Source organism: Amblyomma americanum, chromosome 8 (genome assembly GCF_052857255.1).
Source record: "Amblyomma americanum isolate KBUSLIRL-KWMA chromosome 8, ASM5285725v1, whole genome shotgun sequence".
In the NCBI taxonomy this organism is placed as follows: Eukaryota; Metazoa; Arthropoda; class Arachnida; order Ixodida; family Ixodidae; genus Amblyomma; species Amblyomma americanum.
Genome location: NC_135504.1, coordinates 67,513,040 through 67,523,863, shown reverse-complemented (window position 1 = coordinate 67,523,863; position 10,824 = coordinate 67,513,040). Strand labels below are relative to the sequence as shown.

Sequence of the window (10,824 nt, the reverse complement as noted above, 5' to 3'; positions counted from 1 at the left end):
TTTCTCTTCAAGCTTCTTCACCGTCCCATGCCTGAGGCAAATTTGAAACCCTTGGAGGTGGTCGGGGCTGAAGCCTCCCGACTCCTTTACTAGAGGGGTCAGAAGGCTGAGCTGGTAAGAGCGTTGGATGCTACTGAGGTTTTAGTACGAGCCATTTCATACCCTCGCACGACGAGGAACAGGGCAGGATAAAGGAGCATCCAGTGCATGCCACCTTGGGGGCACGTTTCAGTATACCGCTTTCATGTTAGGAGGTATGGTTCCGCATGAGATGTGGCGGAAATGGTAACTGATCGAAATTGCAAACTGAACGATAGTGGGCCATGCTAAAGCGTTCCCTTCGACGGACGAGGATGCCGCCAGTGCTACTACATGCGGAGAGTTCAAGGCGTTGGAAGGTTGCCACACCGAGCCAGCGCACTTGAAGCTGGTGGGGTTTCAGAGATTGCTTGGGGTCGCTTGCATCGGCCACTATGCTAAACGTCGAAGACGTGTATTCTGGAGACAAGTAGGTAAGAATACAGATCTCGAAATAACAGTGACTAGGACAATTCCTTAACGGCCTTACAGGGATTCAGTGAGGGGATTTGTCTTATGGCTCGACCCCAAAATTTACGACGAAGCCATTGAGGCCGGGGCTAAAAAGAAGAGAAGAAGAGGGTGATCTACTCTCGTGCACTCACCGGGAGAAGGGTGCATAAATAGGGAACTGATGGCCGAGACGATTTGCGTGCCCGCCTCCAGCGGCTGAAGAAACTTCTAGAAGGGAGCCTAAACCTGAGAGGAGCTGATCAACATCAACAACTCGAGCTCACGCGCATCGCACTACTCCGGGCCGGTGCTGCTTCTGGGGAGAGTTCGGGCGCTTTTCTTCTTATTGAGAGCGGGATAAGAGTGGTGTTGAATAAAAAGCGGGGATAACACCGACCGCTGTGGCGTATGCCTATTTCCGAGTGGTATGTGTTTTGATATGAGTTCCCCTGTGTTGAGCTGCGCAGTCGTGATAGACAAAACATCCCTTATGGACTCGTAGATGTGTTGCCCTACGTCTTGTTCCGAAAGGTTGTAGAGTATCGCCTCGTGCGAGACGTTATCGAATGCTTTCTTCAAATACAACCTCAGGATATGGCTCGTGTACCGATACCGTGAGCTGGGTCTACGTAGTGCCTAGATAGTTATCACTTCCTGTGTGGACAGATGCGGCCTAAATCCGATAATCGAGTGGATCATGAGGGGATAGATCTCTATGTAGTTCTGCAAACGCGTGAGAAACACGTGCTCCGTGAGCTTACCCAGGCTTGACGTGAGAGAGATGGGACGAAGGTTCTCGTTGTCCAACTTCTTGGCGGGTTGCGGTATGAAAGTGACTCTTGGATGTTTCCAGGCCGATGGGAGGTTCCCTCTTTAATTTTTTATTTGGTTTGTGGGTAAATGAAATGGCGCAGTATCTGTCACATATCATTGGACACCTGAACCACGCCGTAATGGAAGGGATAAATGAGGGAGTGAAAGAAGAAAGGAGGAAAGAGGTGCCGTATTGCAGGGCCCCGGTATAATTTCGACGACCTGGGGATCTTGAAAGTGCACTGACATCGCACAGCACACAGGCGCCTTGGCGTTTCGTCTCCATGGAAACGCGGCCGCCGCGGTCGGGTTCGAACTCGGGAACTCCGAATAAGTAGCGAAGCGCCCAAAACCACTGAGCCACCGCGACGGGTCCCTCCCTTACAATATTCCTTCGTATAGCGTGGACCAAGTTGTCATCCAGATTTCTAATAAATAACCAAAACTAACAAGAAATCAACAAACCTTCAACCCAACATCTATAAAATAACATTATTTGAACGCCACAGTACTAAATATAATTTCAGTGCTATTTAAGTTACCGATATTCAAGAGATCTCCATTACCCTGAATGCTTTACCAAAAGATAACGTTATTTCAAGATACATTCTGAACATTGACCAGTAATATTTCAATACCTTCTGAACAAAAAAATTTGTAAGAGCAAGTGCATGCTTTTAAGAGGTCGCTGAAAAAGTAGCAAACATTGTAGCACCCACTCCTATCCAGTACTGAATACTAGCTGAAGCGGGCGCGCGCGCGCGCGCGCACACGCACACGCGCACACACACACACACACACACACACACACACACACACACACACACACACACACACACACACACACACACACACACACACACACACACACACACACACACACACACACACACACACACACACACACACACACACACACACACACACACACACACACACACCACACACACACACACACACACACACACACACACACACACACACACACACACACACACACACACACACGCGCGCGCGCGCGCGCGCGGATCTTTAAATGCAAGAGGGGAACACTCCTGAGAGACTGCAGGGCGTGGTCTTAGGTATCCGCGCCGCGAAGTAGCACAAGAACTCAGGGCGTGATATCGGGCATACGGTTGTTTAAGTAGCACTGTCAAAATTCTGCTTTATATAAGGACTTTTGTATGTTCTTGTTTGGAACCACTGGGGCCTCGGCGTGTTCAGTATGAAGATTTCCAGTGGATTCCAGCAGCTGTCACGCTGTACCATTAGTGTAATTAAAAAAATCCGGGTTAAAAAAAAACCGATGCGTTTGCGGTGCTGTCATTGTTATTAAGCCGAAAACTGCGCTAAATGTTTAGTTTTTTCTGTGCTTGTTTATTTATCTCAGTACACCTCGGTCCAGCATTCTTGCTTATTGCCTTTGTTTTGAGGAAATACGTCTGACATGAAGTCGAACGCTGTTACCCTGGGAGGCGCTACATTGGCGCGGTTGTAAGTAGTCGTGCTCGTATCTAGGTTTGTAGTTACACGCAGTTTTATTCATTTGTTCTGCATAGCGTACTTTGGAGGAACCGGCCTCTTGACATGAAAAAACCCTCCGCTGCCTTCTTTGTCGTCTGCTGTATTTCAACATTAAACTAGTGTGGGCGAATGACGCTATTTGCATTTCCCGCCAATGTGGGTCAACGGCGTTCTCCCCTCGCTCTTCCGATCGCGAGACGCCAACGCAGGCGCTACGTCACTGCTGACGCAATTGTATTGCAGACGACGCCAGCGCCACGCTTCGGCCGCTCCGGCAACGACCCGGCTCCCGGTGCTCCCGCTCGAACTGCGCGGCGGGCGAGCGCCGCAGCAGTCGGAGTCGGGTCCGCAGGACCGCTGTGAGCACTGGCGAAGGCGCTCACTCTGGCTCTGCTGGCGAACAGAGCGCCGGGCGTCCTTTTCGACTCTGCGCAATCCACTGCCGGCGCTGCCGCCGCAGCGCCGGCAGTGGCTAGCGCAGCGTCGAAAAGACGCCGGCGGTTGCAGCAGAGCAGAGTGAGCGCTCGCGCCAGTGCTCACGCGGTCTGCGGACCCCGACTCCGATGCTGAGGCGCTCGCCCGCCGGTTCGTTTCGTTGTCCGTTTGCTTCGCGAGCTTTTTCGAGTGCCGTCTTTTGCTGCCGCAACGTCCGATCGATAGCCTCTGCTCGAGACCTCGCAAATCGTGCCGATGATCCCGACGACGACGGTTTCTTCCGCCGCTTCGGCTGATCCGGCACCACGTTTCGACTAATCCCTGCCATCTACCCCGCTGCGGCGTGAGTGATCTTTGAAGAGCTTGGAAGTGGATGTAGTGTATAATACCTGTGCGTGCGCGCGTGAGTGTTGTGTGATTGTGTGTTTAGCGGCTGTACTTGTGCGTATAAGTTCGTGCTGTGTATTTGCCTCACGTGTTCAAGACCCAAGCGTATCGTTGAGGCTGCGGTGGATAAGACGACCCTGACTGTCACCGTGATGCTCGGCACTGCCGTCGCTGTCCGAGTGGGATGATGCGGATCTCCGGAGCGACATCATCGTCGCCTTCGCTGCGGTCCCGGCTCGGAGGTGCGCCGTCGCCTGGGCGCTGAGGGGGAGCCGGACTTTCAGGAGGTGAGTGCAATGCTCGCATTCCCGAGGTGGCGTGCGCCGGGGAGGACGCTGACCCGGCGTTCATTCTCGGTGCTTGCGCCCTGAGTATAGTGTTCTGCTTGGAGGTACGGTGTTCAATTTGTCACCACAGAGTTAATTTCGGGTCCACGGTGTTCATTACGGGTGTAAGATGTTAATTAGGGGGTGTACGATGTTTAGTTCGGGTCGCCGTGTTTCGGGGGTATGGTGTTGAGTTCGGGCGAACATTCTGTTAATTACTTGATTTATATTCGCGTACTGCAGCCTCGTAGGAGGCTATGGCAGCAGATGGAGCACAGAGTTGAGATTGTGTGTAGGGTGTTCAGTTCGTGAAGGCGGTACTGAGCTCGCGACAACGGTGCTCAGTTCGAGAGTACGGCGTTCATTTCAGGAGTTGTTCAGAGAGTTTGTCGTTTGAACGGTGACCTGGAACGCGCGGTACGCTTTTCGTGATCGATAATCGCCTGTAGTTGCGGTAGCGATCATCGAACGCCTGCTCATGCCTCGTTTTTGCCCTCGTCGTCTTGTTCGCGCTGATATTATTTCAATTTTAATTGCATTCCAATCAGCACTTGAACATTCCAATGAAATATGGCTGCTCAGGTGCCGCTTGGGACTGGGCCGAGATTAGCACTGAGGTTTTCTTTAAAAAAAAGAAAAACAAGCTCTGGCACAAAATTTTCGTGGTTTTGGTCAGTTACTATTTGATGCCAAGGAGCAAGAAGGACGAATATACGGAGATAGTTTTTGGAAGTCAGACGCCTGCAGTAGAAACGACCTTTATTCCGAATGCTAAATACCGACATCTCATTGCTTTTGTGCCATTTATCTCACCAACTTTTGACGACGGCGAATACACAACCGAAATGGCATTTTCTTCCGCTTCTTTCCACACAGACGCGTTTTTTTTTCGCTGAAATCAGCGATGTGGTTTATTTAGGGTTTATGGAATCCTGTAATGATGCGATTTTCAGGGCTGTTCCAATGTTTCTTCCTATTTGATCATCCCAAACTGTAAGAGCATTTCATTGGTTTGGTTTTTAACGTCGGACCTTGTGTATGTTTGAACTCATATTTTCTAGCGCTTGGTGAACACAAGGGACAAGAACACAAATACACAGGACGTACGCTAGGGTATGAGGGGCGGCGTAGTGAGGGGCTCAGGAAATTTCGACCAACTATCATTCTCTAACGTACACTGACATCGCACAGTACATGTGCCTCTAGAATCTCTCCTTCAAAATTCGACTGCCGCGGCCGGGATCGAACCCGCGCCTTTCGGGTCAGCAGCAGAGCGCCATAAGCTCTGAGCCACCGAGGCGGCCCAGTAAGAGACTGGAAGGCAGCAAAGAGGTGTTCGCGGAATGCCATGTTTAGTATATACCTTTTAAAACACATAATTAATGAGTTCTTGCTCACATTAGTTTTAGCGAATAATTTCAGCACAGGAGAATCTTCAGCGTCGACCGTGGTTGCGTACTTGGGCGCTTTTGCATTTAGCCTGCAATTAAATGCGACCAGCATGATCGGGAGCCGAACCCGCACCTTCGCATGCTCAGTAGCGGAACACCACAAGCATTGAGCCGCAGTGCTGGGCAGTTCTGACGGGTGTCTCTCTCTCTCTCCACACACACACACACACACACACACACACACACACACACACACACACACACACACACACACACACACACACACACACACACACACACACACACACACACACACACACACACACACGCACGCACGCACGCACGCACACACACACACACACACACACGCACGCACGCACACACACACACACACACACACACACGCACACGCACACGCACACGCACACACACACACACACACACACACACGAAATTGACGGGGTGCGCGAAAAATTTCGTTGAAGCGGAAATTTCGTTGTGGCGAAATCAGCCCAAAAAAACTTAGATATGACTGCACTGTTCAAAAATATCATTTATTTCCTAGAAATTCGGCCATCTTGGCTTGCGCCCGCAGCGTCGTCACCTTTCTTCCTCTCGCTGGCGTCGAGTCTAGCACACTTAACACAAATGAGACACCGGACAATCGCACTGCGTCGGGCCGGCTCCGCTCCGCTTCTCTGTCGATATGACGGACGATATCCCACAATATGACGGACAATATCGAATGGAGCCACCCATTCGCACTCTACGCACTATGGGGCACACATCGATTGCAGCAAGCGATTTCGGTGAAGTTAAACGCCACGAACGTAGGGACGGGTAACGTTAAGCTTCTTTTGTCGTAAAATGAATGTTAAGCCCATCTCCACTCAGCAAAAATTTCGTTGAAGCGGAAACGCGCCTGAAAAGATAAATCGTTGTGGCGAGAACTAGCATGCATTGTTTTCTATGGCTAGCTGACGGGGAATCTGAAATACTTCGTTGCAGTAAAAATTTCGTTGAAGCGGCGTTCGTTGTAGCGGGGTTCGAATATATATATATATATATATATATATATATATATATATTTATATATATATATATATATATATATATATATATATATATATATATATATATATATATATATATATATATATATATATATATATATATATATATATATATATATATATATATAAACGTTCAGCAGTCGTGGCGCTTCTGCTCAGTCTTTTCTAGCGGTAAAAACGTCATATTTTAAGGCGCCTTATCTCTGGAATGGCGCAGTCAGTGAAACACCTCCGAAAATAAACTCTCTGGAGTCTGTCCGTCTTTTTTTTTCTTTCCTCGCGCGCGCCGGGAAGCAGTAGTCTGCTTCGTGTCACTCGTTACGGAAAACTTTAAATGTTTGGGGGGGGGGGGGGCGAACCAGTCTCTGGCGCGTCCTCTCCTCCCCCCCTCCCTCCCACTTCTACCCCTTCCCGCAGAAAAGCTCATCGCGCACTGTCAGAGGGTTGGAACAGCGCCCGTTCCCTCGTTGTCGCTCACGTACTCAGACAACAGTCTGAAAACAGTGGTAGGCCGCTAATTACCGCGTAACAGCCCTCACTAGAAGGACCACATTGCCGAGCGTAGCGTGTCCAGTCGATTGAATTACATCGACGTCAGTGGAAGACAAGGCTTGGCTTATGTTGAAACGATGAGTTGCAAAGTACTTTTTGACCTCTTCTGTCGGTCCTCAGACTCCGGGCTGTAGCGTTGCGGGCGGTACCAAAAGTAGATGCCTGGTTGGTTGGTTGGTTTTTGGGGAAAGGTAATGGCGCAGTATCTGTCTCATATATTGTTGGACACCTGAACCGCGCCGTAAAGGAAGGATTAGAGGAGGGAGTGAAAGAAGAAAGGGGTGCCGTAGTGGTGCATGTTAAAGATCCCCAGGTGGTCGAAATTATTCCGGAGCCCTCTTCTTCTTCTTCTCCTCAAGTAATATGGCACATACCCACGTGGGGGGGATTGGCCAAGGTATAGGGTAGAATGCCAATGAAGCATTTGCGCGGGGAAGGAAACGTCAGAAGACTGAATCAAGATAAAAAAAAAAATTGGGAAAAATAAAATGAATTCAAGAGGTATGAGTCATCCGGAATAGAATCAATCTAGCCTTTTTTGGACATGCGAAAGAATTTTGTGTATAGCTAACAAGATAATCGATTAGTTGCACTTATGTAATCGTGAAGGTAGCCGCATACACTGCTTAACGGGAATCCCTTGGCACTCGCACCGAACGATAGAAGAACTGTAAGAGACAGAGGCAGTCCTAGTCTCGAAAGAGGAACCTCCAGATATTGCTTTCTCTGAACCGCGAACCGCCGGCAAGAGAGGAGAAAATGATCGATTGATTCAACTTGCCCACATGATACACAAAGGTTTGTCGCAGCGAACCCGCACCTGCATAAGTACAAGTTTAAGTGAGGGATTCGACATCGCAGGAGCGTCATGGACACTTCACAAAGCCTTGACTTACACCACCGGATATTCCATGGGTACTTTAGGTGCTGAAAGTCCACGGTATTCAGCAACGGATCACTCAAAGTGGCTGAAATATGTTGGAACCGCTGGAAACGTGAAGCTGCTAACAGAATGAGGTGAGGGACGGGATATATTACAGGTGCGCTGAGAGCTGACCTTGCCAATAAATCAGCCACCTCGTTAAAATAGACGCCTGAATGTCCAGGTACCCAGACCAAACGGATCTCGCGCACTGTGCTCGGAACAAAAAACCTAAGTGAACGAGTCAAGAAAGATTTTTCCGAATTTTGGAGAGAGACAATAACTGAAAGGCAGTCTGTGAGAATAAGAACCCGTGCGACATGTCTGGGAATTTTGAGAAGAGCCAAACCAATGGCCAAAAACGCTGCGAAGAATATAGGAGTATAATCAGGGATACGAACGGAGTAGCTCCAATCTAGATCCTGCGAGTATATGCCACTACGGCACCTCTTCTTCCTTTCTTCTTTCACTCCCTCCTTTATACCTTCCCTTACGGCGCGGTTCAGGTGTCCAACGATATGTAAGACAGATACTGCGCCATTTCCTTTCCCCGAAAACAAATTTTCATTTATTTATTCGCCCCGCCGTGGTGGCTCAGTGGTTAGGGCGCTCGACTACTGATCCGGAGTTCCCGGGTTCGAACCCGACCGCGGCGGCTGCGTTTTTATGGAGGAAAAACGCTGAGGCGCCCGTGTACTGTGCGATGTCAGTGCACGTTAAAGATCCCCACGTGGTCGAAATTATTCCGGAGCCCTCCACTACGGCACCTCTTCTTCCTTTCTTCTTTCACTCCCTTCTTTATCCCTTCCCTTACGGCGCGGTTCAGGTGTCCAACGATATATGAGACAGATACTGCGCCATTTAGTTTCCCCCAAAACCAATTATTATTATTATTATTATTATTATTATTTATTCTTTTAGTGACTAAAAGTTATTACAACTGCCGCACTCGACTGTGCCGCCGGAGTTCACCACACTGTCTGAGTGGCGTGATGTTTGGCACTTCAGCGCGCGGTCGCGGAGTCGCGAGGGGATTGGGAAAAAAAAAGAAAACAACCCTGTCATTGGTAAAGTTGGAACGGCGTAACAGGGAGCACTTGAGATTAGAGCTCGTAGTGAATCGACGTGCTTAACACGGTTGCCTCCCGATGACAGGTTTTGTTGGACGAACTCCTCGGAGAGCTCGCTGTGATATTGCGTCCATTGTTTCCTCGCCTAACAATCAACTCGGGCACGCCACAGACCCTCTTCTGAAATTTAGGGCATTCGCGAAAGGAAATGCACTGAGCCGTCGCTGGTATTCTCGGTCTGATTTAAAACAAAACTCAGTACTACCTTGCGGCCACATTTTCGAGTTGTCTCTCTCTCTCTCTCTCTCTCTCTCTCTCTCTCTCTATATATATATATATATATATATATATATATATATATATATATATATATATATATATATATATATATATATATATATATATATATATATATATATATATCACTTACCCGCCGCGGTGGCTGAGTGGTTACGGCACTTGGCTGCTGGCCCGAAAGACGCGGGTTCGATCCCGGCCGCGGCAGCCTAATTTCTATGAAGGAGAAATTCCAGAGGCCCGTGTACTGTGCGATGTCAGTGCACGTTAAAGAACCCCAGGTGGTCGAAATTTCCGGAGCCCTTCACTGCGGCGTCCCTCATAGCCCGAGTCGCTTTGGGACGTTAAACCCCCATAAACCATATATCACTAAGTGATCAGCATTTTTTCAAAATAGGGTTTTTGAGGTAAAGAGAAGCTTTCGGCGCCATAGTAATTAATACCAGTGTTGGAGGACATCAAAAAATAGGGAAGTCATGTTAACCAATGAATTGTGATTAAATAAATCGTGATATTTATCACAATACCCACAGAGTTGTTTTGCCCGCATTCGTAACGCGCGGAGCTGCAGGCTCCTGCCTCAGTGGATTAAGAAAAATAATGACGAAGAAAGCAAGCCAGACGTAGTTGAGAAAAATCAATGAATTTTTCTGCCAGCAGATTTCAAGGAGTTGTCCTCAATTCAAATCTTAAAAGAAAGAAAAGGAAAATGTATTCCACGACGAAAACGCCAAGACGCGAAGACGAAATAGACGAAGGGAACATATTTCAGAGGAAGAACAGAACACAAGGAGAAAATTCCTTGGCGTCTCTTTGTCGGAGTAGGGAGGTTGGCCCGAGAGCAACCGCGTCGAGAAGAGACAGCGGCCTTTCTGAAGAAAGCCGGATCGAAATAAAATCCAAAAAATGTAGCAGCGGAGCAAAGAAAGGCCTGGAAAGAATGTGGCCTCTGGTCCGAGAAACGTTGATTGGGGCAAAATTTTCCACGATCGCGAAACCGAGGGAACAGCGCATGCGCGTTGGGCTCTCCCCTGCTCCTCTTCGCCGCTCTGCGCGCTGTTTAGCGGAGCTTGACGCGGGTGTTCAAGCGTGTCCGCGTTATTGTTACCCAGCAAAGTTTTCTTCTCGTCTTTTCCTGTTTTAAATGTTAGTCGTATGCAAGGCTTAGTGGCTTGGAAGCATGCAGTCGTGTTCCTTTTTCTTTCTTTTTTTTCTCCGCGAGCTCGTGTCGTTGTCTTCGACTCGCTAGCGCTGTTCAGAATTTGACGCGTATGCTCGTTCGGCTGTGTAAGCGACAACGCGCGTCTGTCAACTCAGGCGTCGTCTCGTCGTTCGGTTGAGTGAGTATGGCGGTGCAACTTGGTTCCGCTTCTCCCACAAAGAAAATCACAAAAAAGTAGATTGTTTCACGGCAGGAGCGACGAGGGGCTGTGCTTTACTCGAGATATTACAAAACAAAGCTTAGTTTTATAGCAAATATATGTACAACGGCGAGTATTTTAA

The 10,824-nt window shown here is 48.7% G+C and overlaps 1 protein-coding gene across 2 annotated transcripts in view; it reads left to right on the top strand.

The window, feature by feature from the left end:
* Positions 1–3,162: 3,162 nt before the first annotated feature.
* The window catches only part of LOC144101852 (uncharacterized), a 127,862-nt gene continuing 120,200 nt past the window's right edge, over positions 3,163–10,824 (top strand). The window contains exon 1 of one of the 2 annotated variants that reach the window (XM_077635076.1): positions 3,163–3,977. The gene's annotated coding sequence lies outside the window, so the exon portion shown is untranslated. The remainder of the gene's footprint in view (positions 3,978–10,824) is intronic. The other variant, XM_077635077.1, reaches the window with a different exon arrangement.